Consider the following 16,948-nt stretch of genomic DNA (forward strand, 5'->3'; position numbering starts at 1 on the left):
TGTATGCTGCATGTTTTCTTAGTTTTCTTTAATTCATTTTAAACACATGCCTATTTTTTGTAAGTTTTGTGTGTGTGTGTGTGCGCGCTTTTAAATGTAAGCATACTTGAAGCTGTCAGTATGTTTGTAAGACTTGAAAAACAAGTAGGAAAGTATGGAAAAACATGAGTGATTTAATCTCTTTATATATCATACAGTACAGTATAATTTATCATTGAACATCGACAAACTATTGATCCATTACATTAATTTAAGTGGCAACATAAAAAACAGTTTGTATTAATTCCAACCAAATCTGCATTTGCAAAGTAACACAATCCCTTTTCTTGATATATTAATAATGGGTTCCCAAGCTGTTGTTAATCATTATGTAAAGTTGCAGCATATGTCAATGCATTTTACCTTGCATTTAATGAAAAATGCTGTCTTAATAGTGTCTAAATATTGATTAGCATTTGTCCAAGGTTTCGGCAAAACACTTTGGATGCTCCATAACCCAATGCTGGAGTTTCACACAGGAAACAATCACTGGGTGCCAGGTCTGGAGAATATTGAAGATTGACCCTTAAGAGACTCTATAGTGGCCTGTTGTCACAAGACACAAACCTGGTGAAAAAACTGATTTGGGACAATTTTCTATCCTATCCTGAAACATATCACATATAGGGCAGCAGTGTGGAGTAGTGGTTAGGGCTCTGGACTCTTGACCGGAGGGTTGTGGGTTCAATCCCCAGTGGGGGACACTGCTGTTGTACCCTTGAGCAAGGTACTTTACCTAGATTGCTCCAGTAAAAACCCAACTGTAAAAATGGGAAATTGTATGTAAAATAATGTGATATCTGTATAATGTGAAATAATGTATAATGTGATATCTTGTAACAATTGTAAGTCGCCCTGGATAAGGGCGTCTGCTAAGAAATTAATAATAATAATGAGTTATGCTAATTTATAGCATTTGAAAACAGCTTTAATGAAAGCGTTAGAAATATAATAATCTGCAGTGGTTGAAACTGTGTTTTTGAGAACTGGTCAGATTAAAGCTACTGTATAAGAGCAATTCAACTGATGATTGCTTTTGTCACTGTGCATAATACAACAACCTTGTCATAACCTCCTGTGATTCTTGCTCAATACTTTTTTATACCCACAAATTATGTTCACCTTTGTGATTGCTTCCCCACACTGCCTGGTTGCTGATCATGGTGAGTCTTTGGTTTATAGAAATGCCATCACATCTGGAAAGGTAGCACATATAAAATTGATTAAACATTAAAGTCATTTAGTATTTGCCATGCTGTTTACACTTAAAATGTGGAAATACAGCTGTATATATAAGGGTATTGCATTGGCCCTATGTTCAAAAACTAGCAGTCACAACCTTTGGTTGGGGTGTTTTTTTAATAGGTAATTATTAATGATTTGTTTAGGTCTGGTTTTAAAACAGTTCACTTTACTGTTGTTAAAAACAAAAAAAACAAAAAACAAAAAAAAAAAACAGTAGTGGTACTCTCAATCAAATTTCTAATTTTTTTTGTTTTGTTTTCTTGTTATTGTACTGCCATTGTTCTATCAAAATTATTTGAAATCATTAATAGTTCAAATATGGCACCAGGGTATACAGAATCCGTTCTTAAACTGTGTGGGATTACTAAAGAGCTGCTCTAACTCTCTGAAAAGCACTTTCAATATACTGTGGATCAGGGAAATTTACAGCAGTTTATTATACCAATGTTATTTTTAAATGTGTTATCTCGCTGATACCCTTGTTATGTCTTAAACGAAGCAATATATATATACAATGTTTACAAGAAGCATTCCAGATATGGTTTTGTTTACTTTCTGAGTTGTAGTCTTATTATAATGCACTTTAGCCCAATGCATTGTATGCTAGTTAGGCCTTCAGAGCACATTATTTGAAAACAAACCTCATTAAAGTGTGGTTTACAATATTTCCCACCTCAGAGCGGATATGTTTGACATTGTCATAAAAGGTAAAAACCTTCTTGAATATTTATTTATTTATTTATTTCAGGAGCTATAAAAATGTTAATAATTTGTCTACAAAACACTTCCTATCAGACGAAAAAAAAATTGGGCACATTTGGTTAGATTCTCCAAGCATGACTTTTTCACAAAGGAAACACACCATATAAAGCAGTGGGCAGCAGTGTGCAGTAGTAGTTAGAGCTCTGGACTCTTGACTGGAGGGTCGTGGGTTCAGTCCCAGGTGGGGGACACTGCTACTGTATCGTTGAGCAAGGTACTTTACCTAGATTGCTCCAGTAAAAACCCAACTGTATAAATGGTTAATTGTATGTAAAAATAATGTGATATCTTGTAAAAATAATGTGATATCTTACAACAACTGTAAGTCACCCTGGATAAGGGTGTCTGCTAAAAAAATAATAATAAAGCCTCCGAAACTAAACAACTTGTTTCTTATTTGGATTTTAATAGTTTTTTCTTCAAAAAATAAATAAATAAATAAATATACATAATATACAGTACAGAATATATTGGGTGTATTACACCAAAATTAGTGAGAATTAAAGTGAGAAAGCATGGAATGGTTAGTTTTTTTAAGTCCAGTAGATGTCGCTGATAAAGTACAAATTGCCAATGGATTTTAAAATATTTGTAATGGCAAGTGAATTTTGGTGTTACTGAACATCTCTTTGTTTATCAATGAAACTAGTGGTAGCATAGTTAGTCAGACATTACATAGGTCAACAAACACTGGTGTGTCCTGTTACATGGGATATAATAGGGCTTTAGGTACAATATTAAAATGACAATATAATAATTAGCATTCAGTGCATTATCACAAAACAGCTTAATAAAACCAGTTAACCTTCCCATTATCTCGTTCACAAAGGTAATAAGACACTGATAAGTCATACTATTGAATATTATATTATTTTGAGCTCTGTTCTTACGGCCTTAGGAGAGAATATGCCAACTGTGCCCTTCAACAACTGGTCTAATCCCTATTTCTCTACCTCCCTAGATGTAAGTTGCCTTTCACTTTCGGTGATATTTAAGTTAAGAAAAGGTGTATTAACAGTTGTTGTTATTATAATCTTTATATATTAAAGAGAAATACCTAGATCGTGCAAAATAATTCAGGCAAAAGTAACCTCATATGAATTATCATAATTGTCTTATATGGTATTTGATTTGTTAAAGAAACAGTATCTTATCCATATATGGGTGACAATACCTGTAAGATGTATTGGACCATGCTGTGCTGTTTCTTATGTCCTCTGATCACTTGAAATAACTTTCAGTACTTTTTTGACATTATGAACTGCTTCGGGAAACGTCCAGCTAACCCCAAGCTGGGTGGTATGTTTACATTTCTGGCTGCAGTCCCAGAATTAGCATCTTCTTTCTTTCCGGTCAGGCAGTAACCAATGCACCCCAAAAAAGGCAGTTGCTGCACCTATTATTCTCACTAAAGAGTTTCCACAAGCTAGTTTTACAGACAGTAGCTGCTCAGGCTACAGGAATACAGTCTCCCATGTGTCACAGGTAGAATGAACTATCAGTTTTAGACACCATTAAAACTTATTTTTTAAATGTTCATAAAACACCTACTGCAACAGTAATTTAATACAATAAATTAAATAACAAGACCACTCTGGTAAGGTTGTGAGCTGAGGTCAGAACCAGTTTTTGGTTGTCGTCTCATTTACTCTTCCGAACCAGAAGCCGTCATTCCAGCATTTTGCGTAGGCTATTCATTCATTCATTCATTCATTCATTCATTCATTCAAAACATACTGTATATCAACCAACTCTGTAAAATATATTTGTTGTATATTGTGACAGTAAGAAATCAAATAGAACAGCATTTCACTTTTTTTAATGCAGGTAAATCTTGATTCCTGCAGTCTTTTGAAAACAAGTCAGTGTTATTTCAAGTTGCACTTTGATGGCTGGAATTTTATTTGTGATCTAAATTGAAAATGCACATGTACAGTGCCTGCCCACTAAGCGAGTACTGGTACCTACTCAATAATACAGTTTACAGGCACCATGATACCTTCGTTCTAAACTCAGCGAGCACACATAAATCTTAACCTGAAAACCCCCTACTATTAAGTCATATGATTCTCTCAAACAGATTTTGTCAGTTGTCTTGAGTTCTGTGATGGTTTTGTGATGTGGACTAATTAATTAATTCAGTCTTCTCATACCTTTTACCTCTGGAGACCTGAATCTTTTAATCTGTCTCGACCTAGATCCATAGTATCATTTCTATTAAAATAAATTATATCATTAAAGAGTTGCGTTGTTTGAATGAGAGATCATTCAATATAAGCAAGAGACTAATAATCACAGTTAAGTTTAAACATGTAAAAGTCACCCAGTTAAATAGTTACCAGCATAAAATATGAAAAAGTAATTTGATGCTAGAGTTATTTGATCCTCTCAACAGTACGAAGGTCACTCTTGAAATCAGGACTTAAAAGATCTGTTGCAGTAAGAATAGACTAAAAAAGACTAAAAGGCCAAAATATGCACAAGAACACAGAAATTGGACTATGGAACAATGGCCAAAGGTGCTTTGGACTGTTAAGAACATAAGAACATAAGAACAGAAGAACGTTTACAAACGAGGAGGCCATTCAGTCCATCTTGCTCGTTTGGTTGTTAGTAGCTTATTGATCCCAGAATCTCATCAAGCAGCTTCTTGAAGGATCCCAGGTGGACAATGACACCTGTGCCATCTACCAGTTCTGTTGTCAATTCAACGCTTGTCTTCTTTCTATTCCTTAAGGATATTATCTTCAAGTATTGCTCACCCTTGTTAGACAGTTTTTTGGGTCTTCCAGTCCTCGGTTTGTCAATTACAGATGATGTTTCTCTGTACCTGTTGATTATGCTTCGGATACCATACCTTGAAAGTCAAGTGATGCAAGCTATTTCACTCAATGTTTTTCCTTCTTTATGCAAGGTTGTTATAATAGTAGAAAACACTAGTGGAGGCTTTGAGTAAATTGTTGATGCTCATAATGCATCAGAGTAGAAAAATGCAAAATGTCTAAGACTTTTGCACAGCAGTGTATGAAAAAATGTTTATAGGATGTTATTCATCTTTTCATGAAATGCAGCTGTCAGTTCCGCTAGGTTTTAGGGTTGTCTTTGGCATCGTATAATGTTTTGCCTTAACTCTCCCCAAGATTGGTATTTCAATTATGTGGAAAAGTCAGTGCACTACTCTCCTCTGCAAAAGGAAAGCCAGTGTTTCATGAGCAGCACACGGGCAGCATTATCTTGTTGTTAGGATTTCATTATGCATTGCCAGATTACAAATCTGTGGTTAGAAGGACTGATTATTTACTGTCTGGTAGCCACATTTGATCGTCAATTAACCCCTTGCCACATCCTATATAAGACACGTTTGTCAGGGGCAGCACCAGAAAAGAGAGGGTTCGTGAAGGCGCTTGCCTAGCCTGAACAGTGAACAGAGAAAGAGTGTGGAGAGAAGGAATGCACCGTGATAGCACAAGCTTGGGTGTTGTAATTAAAGTGTTGTAGTGTTTTGTTTAAACCTTTTGTTTGTTCCTGCGTTTGTCTGAGAATAATAAAAGTGCTGAACTGCAGTATTCAGATATTTCAAGGGCACAGACGAGCCTTGATCTAGGGACGCCTTACCGCCTGGCCTAGCTGATCTTGTCAGGGTCAATGATGGGAATCTTTCTTGTTTCTCAAACTAAATGCCAATATGAATGTGTGAAGTTTATGTCGGCGAGTGTTTTTGTTTTCCTACATTTTGATTTTCTTTGTTTAAATTATTGTTATTGATATGCACCTTGTTGTTTTGGAGTGCCAATCATTCATTGGTTGAATGTACATCTCTTTATTGGGAATGCATTTTTTTATAGTACTATTGTTGCATCAGTAGAAAAATGAAGGGACAATAATACAATCCCAGTACAAGTGAGTGTATAAGCATTATAGTAAGTGCTGTTTATTCAGCACTAAACAGGAATTTCCTCAGTGTGCCAGTGGGGCATTTGTGTGACACACAAGTTTATCTCTTTGTTTGTGAACTGTGTGCATCAGCATTTCCAGCTGCAATGTGTACAGCTGTCTTTAGAAATTCTCTCTGTTGAATAATTCACAAACTGTATTTGTGAACAAAAGGGAAATGACTAAATAAAACAGAGCACTGTATGCATTTGTTATTTTCCCCCTTTTGTGTTAAAACAACTACTCTATTTGTTTGAAAAATGTTCGTGAGGAAAGGCAAATACTAAGTCATTGTAAGTCAATTTTTTAATTTTTTTATAACTTTAATCACTATTTAAGTTGTTGAAGAAGCTTAATTAGACTCCAGTTCTTACCGTTTTTTGTCTTGCTCATTTGTACCAGTACGTGGTTGTTTTACATAAAAGAAGAACATTGCATAGTGTTGTCTTATTATGCAGTACAGTACACAGTACGGTGCCACATTTAATATGTAGGTAACCATGGTGCAAGTGCTCCTCAGTGTCAAATTCTTGGCCCTTGTGACTTTCCTTCTCATCTGACTGCTTGGATTGGAAGTGCCTGCATCATTTTTTTTTTTATATATTATGTGATGATGGTGTGATGGTTACAGTTATCAGTCTCAATCTGGAAAATACAACTCACAACCAACTCATAAAAAAATGAGTCTGTTCTCTTGGTTTGTGAACTCTTCAAGAGATATATCTATTCTGGAGTGAACCATGGTGAGGATCAATAGACCCTGTCCTGTGACTCTTTGATGTCTAATATGGCTGCAGTAGCAAACTGATATAATGTAACACAATCATTTTTGTGTTATGTGGTGCCATCCAAACCACATTGATAAATGTGCATCAGAAATGGGATCACATTTTATTATATATCCTTGTTTTCTACAGTCTGTGGTTTTAAACAATAGAGGAAGTTCATTGGTTTGAATGGACAACTGTAGCATCCCAACAAAACTTATTAAATGTGGTAACATCAAGCCTCATAAACTTGTCTGCCCTAGACATTACAATGTACATTTGAACAGGTTACTCTGTATACTTTTCTAATGTTGCCTGGTAAACTTACAACACATACATTTTTGTCAGCATCCATCATTTATGTTTACCTTTTGTTTTTAAATGTTTTTGAGATTTTGTAAACCACAGCTTCAGTTTGGCCTCCAGCTCTGGTCTGATTCCAGTATAGGACATTCAAAACAACTAATGAATGCTGTGATAGACATAATAATCCACAACTGTGATTTGATTTGTAAAATATGACATACTTTATGTTCCATTAAAGATTAGAATTAAGCATTAAAACCCTACATTTAGGTATTATCAGTGGCTAGATAATTGACCACAGCGACTTTCGAACCAAGGACGAAGGATCTGGAGAGAGACAGGAAGTGCGATAAAAAGGAGTAGATCTAACTATGTTTAGGTTCCACACTTGGCATGAATAAATAAACAGGAAACTGTTTTTTTGGTTTTCTAAAAAAATATAACCATGAAATGGCAAGTTTGAAAATGCTACTGACTACATCATGTTAAAAGCATGCTTGAGTTATTTATGCTTACTGGGAAACAATTTAACTTGCAAAATAATACTGAAATATAATTTCTACATGCAGATTCTCTCAAATCTTTAAATGATGGGAACCACTTCCGTAAGCAAAAAGTTACGGCATTGACATTACTGTACATTGTATATTTTTGCATTTTTGTCAAAGCATCAAAGTATATTCTTTGTTTGACTTAATTTGGTAATATGTTGGTAAATAAAATGCATCGGAACTGTAAATAGTGTTACCTTATAAATCAGTAAAGGTGACATGTTTAATTTAATGGTAAATCATGTGAATAATAGTAAAATGTGTCTTGCATTGTTACTTCATATGGAATTACATTTAAATCTCTACCACTCATTGTAAACATCAGGCTTGATTATAGTTATTGGTGGTGTGGTATGGCTGATTCCTGTCCCTGTAAAGAGTGTACTTTTGGTTGAGTTTCTAAATAAAAGATAGTTTTGGTTTGATTGTAAATAAAATGTGTTACATTTTGTAAAAACAAAGTGTGTGCTGGATGGCAGGACTGTGATTTTAGACCTCCTTGACTGCCTAATTGAAACCCAATGTGCAGCAGGTGGCCAGATGTCAATTGAAGAATTTACAATCAATTAACCCTAGTCACCTTGCCTTTAAAAAGAGACTGAAACGCCATTTTTTGTTCTTCTTTGTTCTGCTTTTGTTTGTTCCTGTCCTTGTGTACCAGTGGTAAGATTCATGCCAGGGTGGATAGGCCAAGGAGAGTGAAATGGGTGGATCAACCAAGATTATCACCATGTGTGTGACCGGGATAATTGTATGAACTTTTGGGCAGGAATTCATTTAGTGGATTTTAATCCCACCAAAGTTTATTTAAGTTTGTGTTAGAGAGAAGGTTCCTGAAGTAGGACCTCCCTTTTAGTGGGAGCAGCACTGAGCCACTGGATGGCAAACTTTGGTTTTTAGCTGCTTTTCCCACAGTGTTTTGTTTTTACTTTTTGCCATGTACATGTTTGTATATATCCATCCACACTAGGGATACCATTGCTAGTACCCTTGTGGCAGCCACCAATCACTGCCACTGCCTCACCACCCCTTGTTTATTAATAAAACCTGGATGCTTACGTGGCGTTTTCAATGTCAAACCCTCTGTGTCTCTCATCTCTCAGCAGATACTACACAATAACATAACACCCCTGTTATAGGTGGTCATTGAGTTTGTTCAGCGTCCTTGTTTTTAAGGATTTATTTCAGCTTCCCTGCAACATGTTAGTCTGCATGTGAACCTGTCCTTAAAACACGACATTTAGCACTTAGATATATCCCATGTTAAGTGAATATCTAATGGATGACTAATGATGGAACTTGTTGTATAAAGGTCAGAAGGTAAACAGTTGCTTCCTAATTGCCAATATACAGAGGTGCATAAACAGCAGTTTGTCTGACAACGTAATCTTTGGTAATGTCTTATGTGTAACTTGTAGGAGACATATAACAGTATAACAGGGTAAAGCCTGGGTGTGAGCCATCAATGTAAGCAAGCGTATAAGCCAGTAAAAATAATCTTGATGTTAAAATCTACAAAATACAGTAAACAGTACTTGAGAAAACGTGTAGATGCTTTTTTAAATTGTATTTTAATTGACTGTGTGACAGTTCTAGTCTCAAAGGCAGCCTCCTGACATACGTTTCTAGAGCGTTTCTGTTGTCACTGGGTTTTAAAAGCTCACAGAAAATTTGTAGCTCTTAAATATTGACGTGGACTGCATATTTTTGATTGCCAGAATATTGCGCTTAAAGCTCTCTGCCGAAGTATAATATTTCTTTCCAACAGTCTAACCATTTGCACAGTATGGTCTGTATATGATTTGTCCATGTGTAGAGATAAGAAGCAATGGGACAACCTGTGTCCCACAACCCCATATCCTGACTGCTGCTGGAGAGGAAATCTGCAGTGTAACCCTGATAGAGAGCCTGACGGACTGATGTTACGACTGTCAGGGAATGAAATAAGGAAATCAGGATGTTGTTGCCCAAAACACAAGCAGGAATGCAGTCAGGCCTACCTCACCAGGAGACCTTTTGGCACAAAGAGGAAGCATCTGATTCATAAGACAAGTGCGTTCCTCACTATTCTTCACAATCACACACTGCATGGACGCTCAGGTCAACTTTATATTTATAATGAAATTACAAGTAAATGTTTTTAGAGTTGGTATTCCTCCTATAGAATCATGGCATCTACTTTATTCTATATAGCAAGTGCAGGTTCAAATTACATATTTTTTCCTTAATTGTGTGAACGTTATTTAGTTAGTTCAAACTCGGTGGTAAAACAACTAGGTGCACATTGCCCTTAAAAGGATACACTTCAAAATGAGTATGTTAACTGCACTGTTGCTACACTCTATTTTGTTACACTATTTACTACATGTAACTGCAAAAAAATTATGTGACAATAACTTAGTTAAATACACGTTGTTAATGTATTCATTGTGTGATAAGTGTAGGTAATATTAGTACATGGTAAGTAATGTAACAACATGCAGTTAATGTACATATTTTGAAATGTACTGCCCTTTACACTAACATTATTTTTTCTGTAATTTCTCTATTTATTTATTTTCTGTATATCTGGTCCTTTTCAATGATTTAAACTGACATATAATTTAAGCTTTTAGGGCAGAGAAAAACAGTTGAGGGGTCTGGTTTCCCTCTGTGGGCAAACTGTCCGTATCATACATTTACTGTGTTGTGGTAATTTTGCCTGCAAACTACACACAGTGGAAATTGTAGGCTGAGTACTCTGATTACACAGCGACAAAATTTCAAACACACATTTTCTTAACTGTTTCAAAACACTTCACTTCTTTTTAAAGAAAAAGAGACCAATAAAGCCAAAATACTAATAGAAAACAAAGCAGCTGTGAAGGAAATGAAAACGTAATTTAGGCTTTTAAAGGCTATCAACAGTGTGAACTCCTTCCTGAGCTTTGAAATGCTGATGCTCTGATCCTGTTTCAGTGCATCAGATGTCGGTTAAGTTCTTGTGGATCATGCAGAGTATGCATTGAACTACAGTATCTTATGTATGTAATATTTGAAATATAGTGTCAACCTAGTCCAAGTAGTGTTTTAATACTAATGACTACATTAGTGTCTGTAATGATAATTACATTATGTTGTTTTTTGTCATGTAGACCAATAGCCAACGAATCCTTTATAATCACATGGATCCTTTAAGATGCAACATGACAATGTTCTGGGATCAATCAGCAACTGGAAACCAAGCATAGATGGGCCTGATAGCCTCCTCTCATTTGTAAAATGTTCTCATGTTCGTATTCTTAAAATGCTTTGACTTACTTAACCCTAAGCAATAATTTAAGCACAGCACAGAAACCAGGACCAGAGTACAGTGGGCAGTTAAGTGGAGATACCAGACTTGTGCCACCTGCAATGCCCGCAGTATGCATATTTATCTAAAATAATTCAGCTGAACAGCCTGAAGGTCATTCTTATGGCTGAATGAGTATCAGATTGACAACTGTCCGGCATTCAAGAGGTATCAGATGAAAATTCCTTAGATCATTTAAACCTGTATGGAAACTCCCATATAGATTTAAATGACAATTTAAACCTGTATGGGAGCAGGACAATGTGCTTAAGGGTTGTTCTGCATTTCAGGCAAAAAGGATCACGTAAATCAATTTCCTACTCTTTCTAGGAACTAGTACCAGCATTGTAACTTCCTCAAAACTAATAATATGAAGTAATGTATTACACAAGGCCAGGTCTTGTCTCCATGCTTATCTGTATCATGTATAAAATACTGCTGTGTGTGACTTAAAACATTGAATTTGTCATTATAGCAATTATGCATTATTGATTTAACAATAGGCAACAACACATTTATGGATTCATGATAAAGGAAATAGTAAAGAAATGTGACCACACCTAAGGAGAACACACATGTGACATTATTAATGAAGTTAATATCAGAACAAACCACGTGTTGTATAGGAGCTGCAGGCCATTGCTCTTATACAAATACCTCCTCTGTTTGTGTTAAAACAGGTATGTAACAACAAATCACATAGCAAATTGGAAGCTGGCCTTGAAATAGGGTTAAACTCATTTTTTTTATTTGTATTGACAACTAGTTAAAACCCTAAATTAAGCCCTATTTAAATGTTTGTGGAGATACAAAAAAAATATAATCAAAACCTCCCGGGTAGAAATGGGCTTTAATTTCATGGCTTATAGAAGTTGCAGTAATTCGGCACACTATTAAAATTACTGTACATGTTATACCTTGTGTGCCATTTTATAGGCTAGAATTCATTAACAAAGTTATTCACAGGTTTATCTTTCATTTTCAGTAGAATAGCCTACTTTCTAATCTCCCTGGACAAGCTGCTATTTATGACCGGTCATTCACCAGGTGAAAGAAAGCCAGTATGGACCCCCAAGAGTGTCTCTCTGGCTGTTTTCATGGCCCTTTCCGGTATTCTGTTAAACACTTTTTGCAGCTGATAATCTCAAGCTTCTGCAAGCACCTGCTTTAAAAAGCTCAGACATGCAATATCTAATTTAAACGGCTGCTCCTACAACAACAGCTGGCCATTACAAGAAGCATATTTTACCAGTCTAATAATAACCACTATCTTAATCCATTATACTCCATCGTATGATTTGTGCCAGCAGGTTAATATCAGCACAAAAAGAAGACACATTAATTTAATTGTAGGGGGTAGACAGCATATAGCCTTGTGAACTGCATGGGGAAACTTTAAAGTGTTGTAGAAATCCCTGCAGTATTTACAACTGTTTTCTGTGTTTTCCATATTTCAGAAATACATTTTTCAACATAGTCCAAACTGTTTTGATATTTGTATTCACACATCATGGGTCATAAATCACCTGGGGAATATACCAGTATTTCAACTATATTGTATATACTGTAATATAGTGTTCACATAGTTTTTTACAGTATCTCTGCAACCCAGCACACTGTATGTAGGCAGTGTGGTCCAGTGGTTAAAGAAAAGGGCTTGTAACCAGGAGGTCCCTTGTTCAAATCCCACCTCAGCCACTGACTCATTGTGTGACCCTGACCAAGTCACTTAACCTCCTTGTGCTCCGTCTTTCGGGTGAGACGTAATTGTAAGTGACTCTGTAGGTGATGCACACACCCTAGTCTCTGTAAGTTGCCTTGGATAAAGGCGTCTGCTAAATAAACAAATAATAATAATAATTATCCAGCACAATTAGAGTAGATTTACGATACACTATTGGATGCTAAAATTTCTGTAATAAAAGTTTTACAAATGCCTCAATATTTTGCAGTTTGTAGGCTTTTATAAAAAATATTTCATGTGACATATTTAGCTGAGGTATACATTTGTGTTTTTTTAAAAAATATATATGTATCAAGAATTACAGTACAATTAAGAGCAAGATACAATATACAATGACTTCAGTCCTAATAAGAGCAAATACAAAACACAGTACGATTTGATATCGGGGCAGGTCAAGAGCAGATAACTTTTCACTAGTCTAAAACAGACAAACAACAAAACATCATAGCAAGCCTTGATACATTTGTATAACATAATTTAAACTGTTTATTTATACCAAATCAACTGCTACAGAAATCTTTAGGGATCACACATCTGCCAAATCTGCCATTATGCAGGATAAATGCAGTTATTATTTTTATGGATACAGTATCAAAAGGCAATAACAAAAACTACCTATGCTTACAGCAACTAAATTAATGTTAAAAACACACTCATGACAAGTACTTGCATTGTTGCACATAACCTCATTGATAACTGCAGAGTGTAACAGTAAATGGAACATAATATAACATATGGATTTTAACAGCTTACTCTGCAGAAGTTAATTGTTAATCTTGATCTTTTTTCCACTCTGCTCAGCGGGTGACTCGGCGGGAACAGCATACATTGATAATTTTAAATATGTTTAAAATTCCCTGAAGAAATCATTGTAAAAATTCAAAATCTTTTATCGGAGGGGATGACAACTGAAGCCAGGGTCAAATTTGAAAATCTATATTTCTTACCCTGCAGGTTATTCTGGCAAATTGTAATCTGTATGGTGGGAATCCAGGATTCGGTTTCGGTTTCGGATTCCTCCCGAATACATACTTTTTGAGCAGGGTTCGGATTCGGCCGAATACTTAGGATTCGGTGAACCGAATCCGAATCATATATCCGGCCAGACGCACATCCATTTTAATATATCCCTCTACTGTGTTCGGTTATTATTTAAATAAAAGACACGAATCCGGTAACGTTTGTATTTAATAACAAGAACACGTTTTATGAACTCTGTCGCAGCTTTCAACTCCCTACCTGGTGGCGCACGTGTAGGTCACACGTCATGCAGCTGCTGAATGAAAACATAACCCTGTATGCAACAGCACAGTCACATCACACTTTTCATGGAGTAAAGTTATGTAGTAAACATGTAATAAATAGTAATGGCAAACTGTTATAGACTTTTGTGCTTTGTTGCTTTGAAGAGAGATCTTTGTCTAGAGATCATACTGACGGGAAAAAAATCGGTGCACAGAAATATATATATATATATTGTGTAATTTTACAACTGTCAGATGTGCAAGACGTTGTTGAACAATATGCTTTACCTTTAGTAAATACAATTTCACGTTACTGTAATGTGCCAATACAAGTCAAACCATTTGGGAACTTCTGAGTTTTATTTTAATAATTTTTAAACTGTTTCGTAGCCTATTTGATATGTGTTACACACACGGTGCATTTAAATCAACGTGTGTTTTATTTCGCAGGGAGATTCAGGTCACAGTAATGTTTTCCTCATAGCTCTCAGATAGCGTTGTCAACAGGCTCCAGAATCTTGGGACACTATCAGGTCAGGTTTTTTAACTCGACTCTCTATTCGACATGTAAAGTGAGTGTGAATTGCTTGAGCAGTTTAGTAACTGTATTTAATTATTTAATTGTGGTGGCGATTCTATCTCAGTTTTCTGAGTATATCACATTCCGTGGACATGATAGTAAGGCATGTTTAGGCGATCCTGGGTCATGGTGGCTCTCAGTTCATTCTTAATGAGTCCGATGAGAATTATCGTTCTCCAATACAGTTAGTGTTAGTTCACTTTAAGATAGGTAAATGCGCAGAGCAAGGGTGACATTCGGAAACGTGGAAGCTGGTCAAACACTGTTCTCTTGTCCTTGCCAGAAACAAATTTAGTTAACTGGAGCATATATGGTGGGAAATATTCGTCCAGATCTGAAGGATAGGTTTGCATGAGTGTAGCAGCTTTGTTTTGTTGCATATTCTGACTTGTTCTGAAAGTCGGTAAGGAAGCCAAACAAGTTATCCACAATAATATACGCTTTTGATCGGTACAAGCAATCTGAAAGAGTATCCAGAATCTTTAGGAAAATATGGACACGAAACCTATCTCTGCCGTTTAGTAAAACTTTAGTTACACTGGGGCAATTGTGATCCTGCAGAGCACTGGGTTGTCGTCTCTGCCATCGCTCTTCCTCTCGATATTTCTTCAGCACTGCAGTTTCCATTGCACGGTTTTCAAAATCATCAAAATGATCACAATCATCCAGAAATGTTTTCAGAGATTCAAATATTCAAGTTCGATGTTTTGTGCTTGAATGGATTTATTGGTTTTGTCGAATCTCTCCAGAATGTTGTTATTCCACGAGTCTGTGGGTTAAAGCGAAAGGCAGACTGAAGTTACCTTGATCGTTAATTGGCGATGTGGGCAGACTGGGTCCGACTCCTTGTTCTGTACTACTTTATAATTCTTCAGGCCCTTTATTTGGAACAGTAGCGCCGCCAAATCTCTTGTTGACCAGTTGTTCAGGTTCATTGGTTGTTGTCGTTACTTCATTCTTATAGTTTCGGAATGTTTTCCAGCAGGCATTTTTCACTAGCTTGCTTTTCCTTTTGTTTTATTCGTTTTGCTGCACCGCTAAGTTTTTCCATTTTTTCTGTATTATTCTCTCTCGCGCGCTCTCTCTCGTTCCCGTTCACTCTCTCTTGTCTCGCCATCCTCCAGCGTGCGCGTGACCAGTAAGAGAAGCAAGTGTTTAGCTAGCACGATAACGGGGCAAGTGGATTGAATTTTAAACTGTAAAATAGCATTTTTTTTATTTATGTATTTATTTTAACCAGGCTTCGGGCGCCCTTGGCAGCTCAGGGTCCTGGACAAATGTCCCGATTGCCCCCCCCCCCTTAAATCCGGCCCTGCTGCTGGCAGGCATGTGCGTGCTTTTGGTAACAAGTAAAACAATTCAATTAATTTAGCAACAGTTCGCACAATTCACACTCACTTTACTGAATACATTGCAGTTTAGAGAGGTGAGTTACAAAGGCTGTCTTTCCTTAAAGTGTCCCGAAATTCTGGAGCCTATTGGCAACCCTACTCTCAGATCACATAAAGAAAATAGTGGGTAATATGGCAAAGATGCAGCTCTCCTTTCTTGTAAACAGTTATGTATTTTGACGTTTCTATTAGTGCATTTGATTTATAAAACAAACTTTTCCCTATGGAGAACCAACAGCCAGTAACTTAGTTGTGCTGTTTGCTGGTCCTGCTGACACCCAGTTCTCGCTGTCTGCATTACTTAAGTCTGATCAGCAAGGAAAGGTCTTGTTTACCTGACCTGCAGAGGAATACAAGACCTGGCATTTGACAATATTCCAGTCCATCAGCTATTACTGTTGCCAAGCATTGTGGTCCTACAGGTTTTTTGGAAACATGAACTACGCTACTGGTGAGACACAAAATTTGTTAAAAAAAATACAGGTCTTGCAAGGTTCTTTTGTGATTTTTTTTTTTTGTGCTTTGCATTAGTGGTTTTAACTATGTAATAGAGTTGTACTGCCAATTAGCCTTGTTGAGTTCACTTCTGCTTCTGCAGATTTTTCCAAATTCCGCTGTCTTATAACTCTATAACAACCCTACAATCTGACCTAACCTTGTTCGACTTCATTGTTTCCTTTGGTCTCCACGTAAGCTCACAATTTGATCATGCTTGTCTAAGAATGCCCAAAATGAACAACAGACTGGTAAACGAAGCAATATTCATAGGATAATTTGAACTCAAAGGAAATGGTCCATTAAAACATTTATTGTACTTTGTTTAATAGAGGTACAGGGTAAATAATCTTTTATTTTAAAGACTTAGGCCCTTAAATTGAAAATGAATAAAAGAAAGAGAGAGAGAGAGAGAGAGAGAGAGAGAGAGAGAGAGCACAGCTGTTGAACATCACAAACCCCCATCAAGCCCACCACTTCCCTGAATACATTAAGAAGTGTGACCTTTATGGACACTGTAGTGTGAGTCAGGTGTTGCCCTTTATAGTGCTCTTGATATT

At 36.3% G+C, this 16,948-nt stretch overlaps 1 protein-coding gene across 1 annotated transcript in view; it reads left to right on the forward strand.

The window, feature by feature from the left end:
• LOC117400624 (rho GTPase-activating protein 28-like) overlaps nucleotides 1-16,948 on the forward strand; it is an 89,903-nt gene that overhangs the window by 284 nt on the left and 72,671 nt on the right. The gene's annotated exons all lie outside the window — the stretch shown is intronic.

This window comes from Acipenser ruthenus, chromosome 4 (assembly GCF_902713425.1).
Source record: "Acipenser ruthenus chromosome 4, fAciRut3.2 maternal haplotype, whole genome shotgun sequence".
Classification (NCBI taxonomy): domain Eukaryota; kingdom Metazoa; phylum Chordata; class Actinopteri; order Acipenseriformes; family Acipenseridae; genus Acipenser; species Acipenser ruthenus.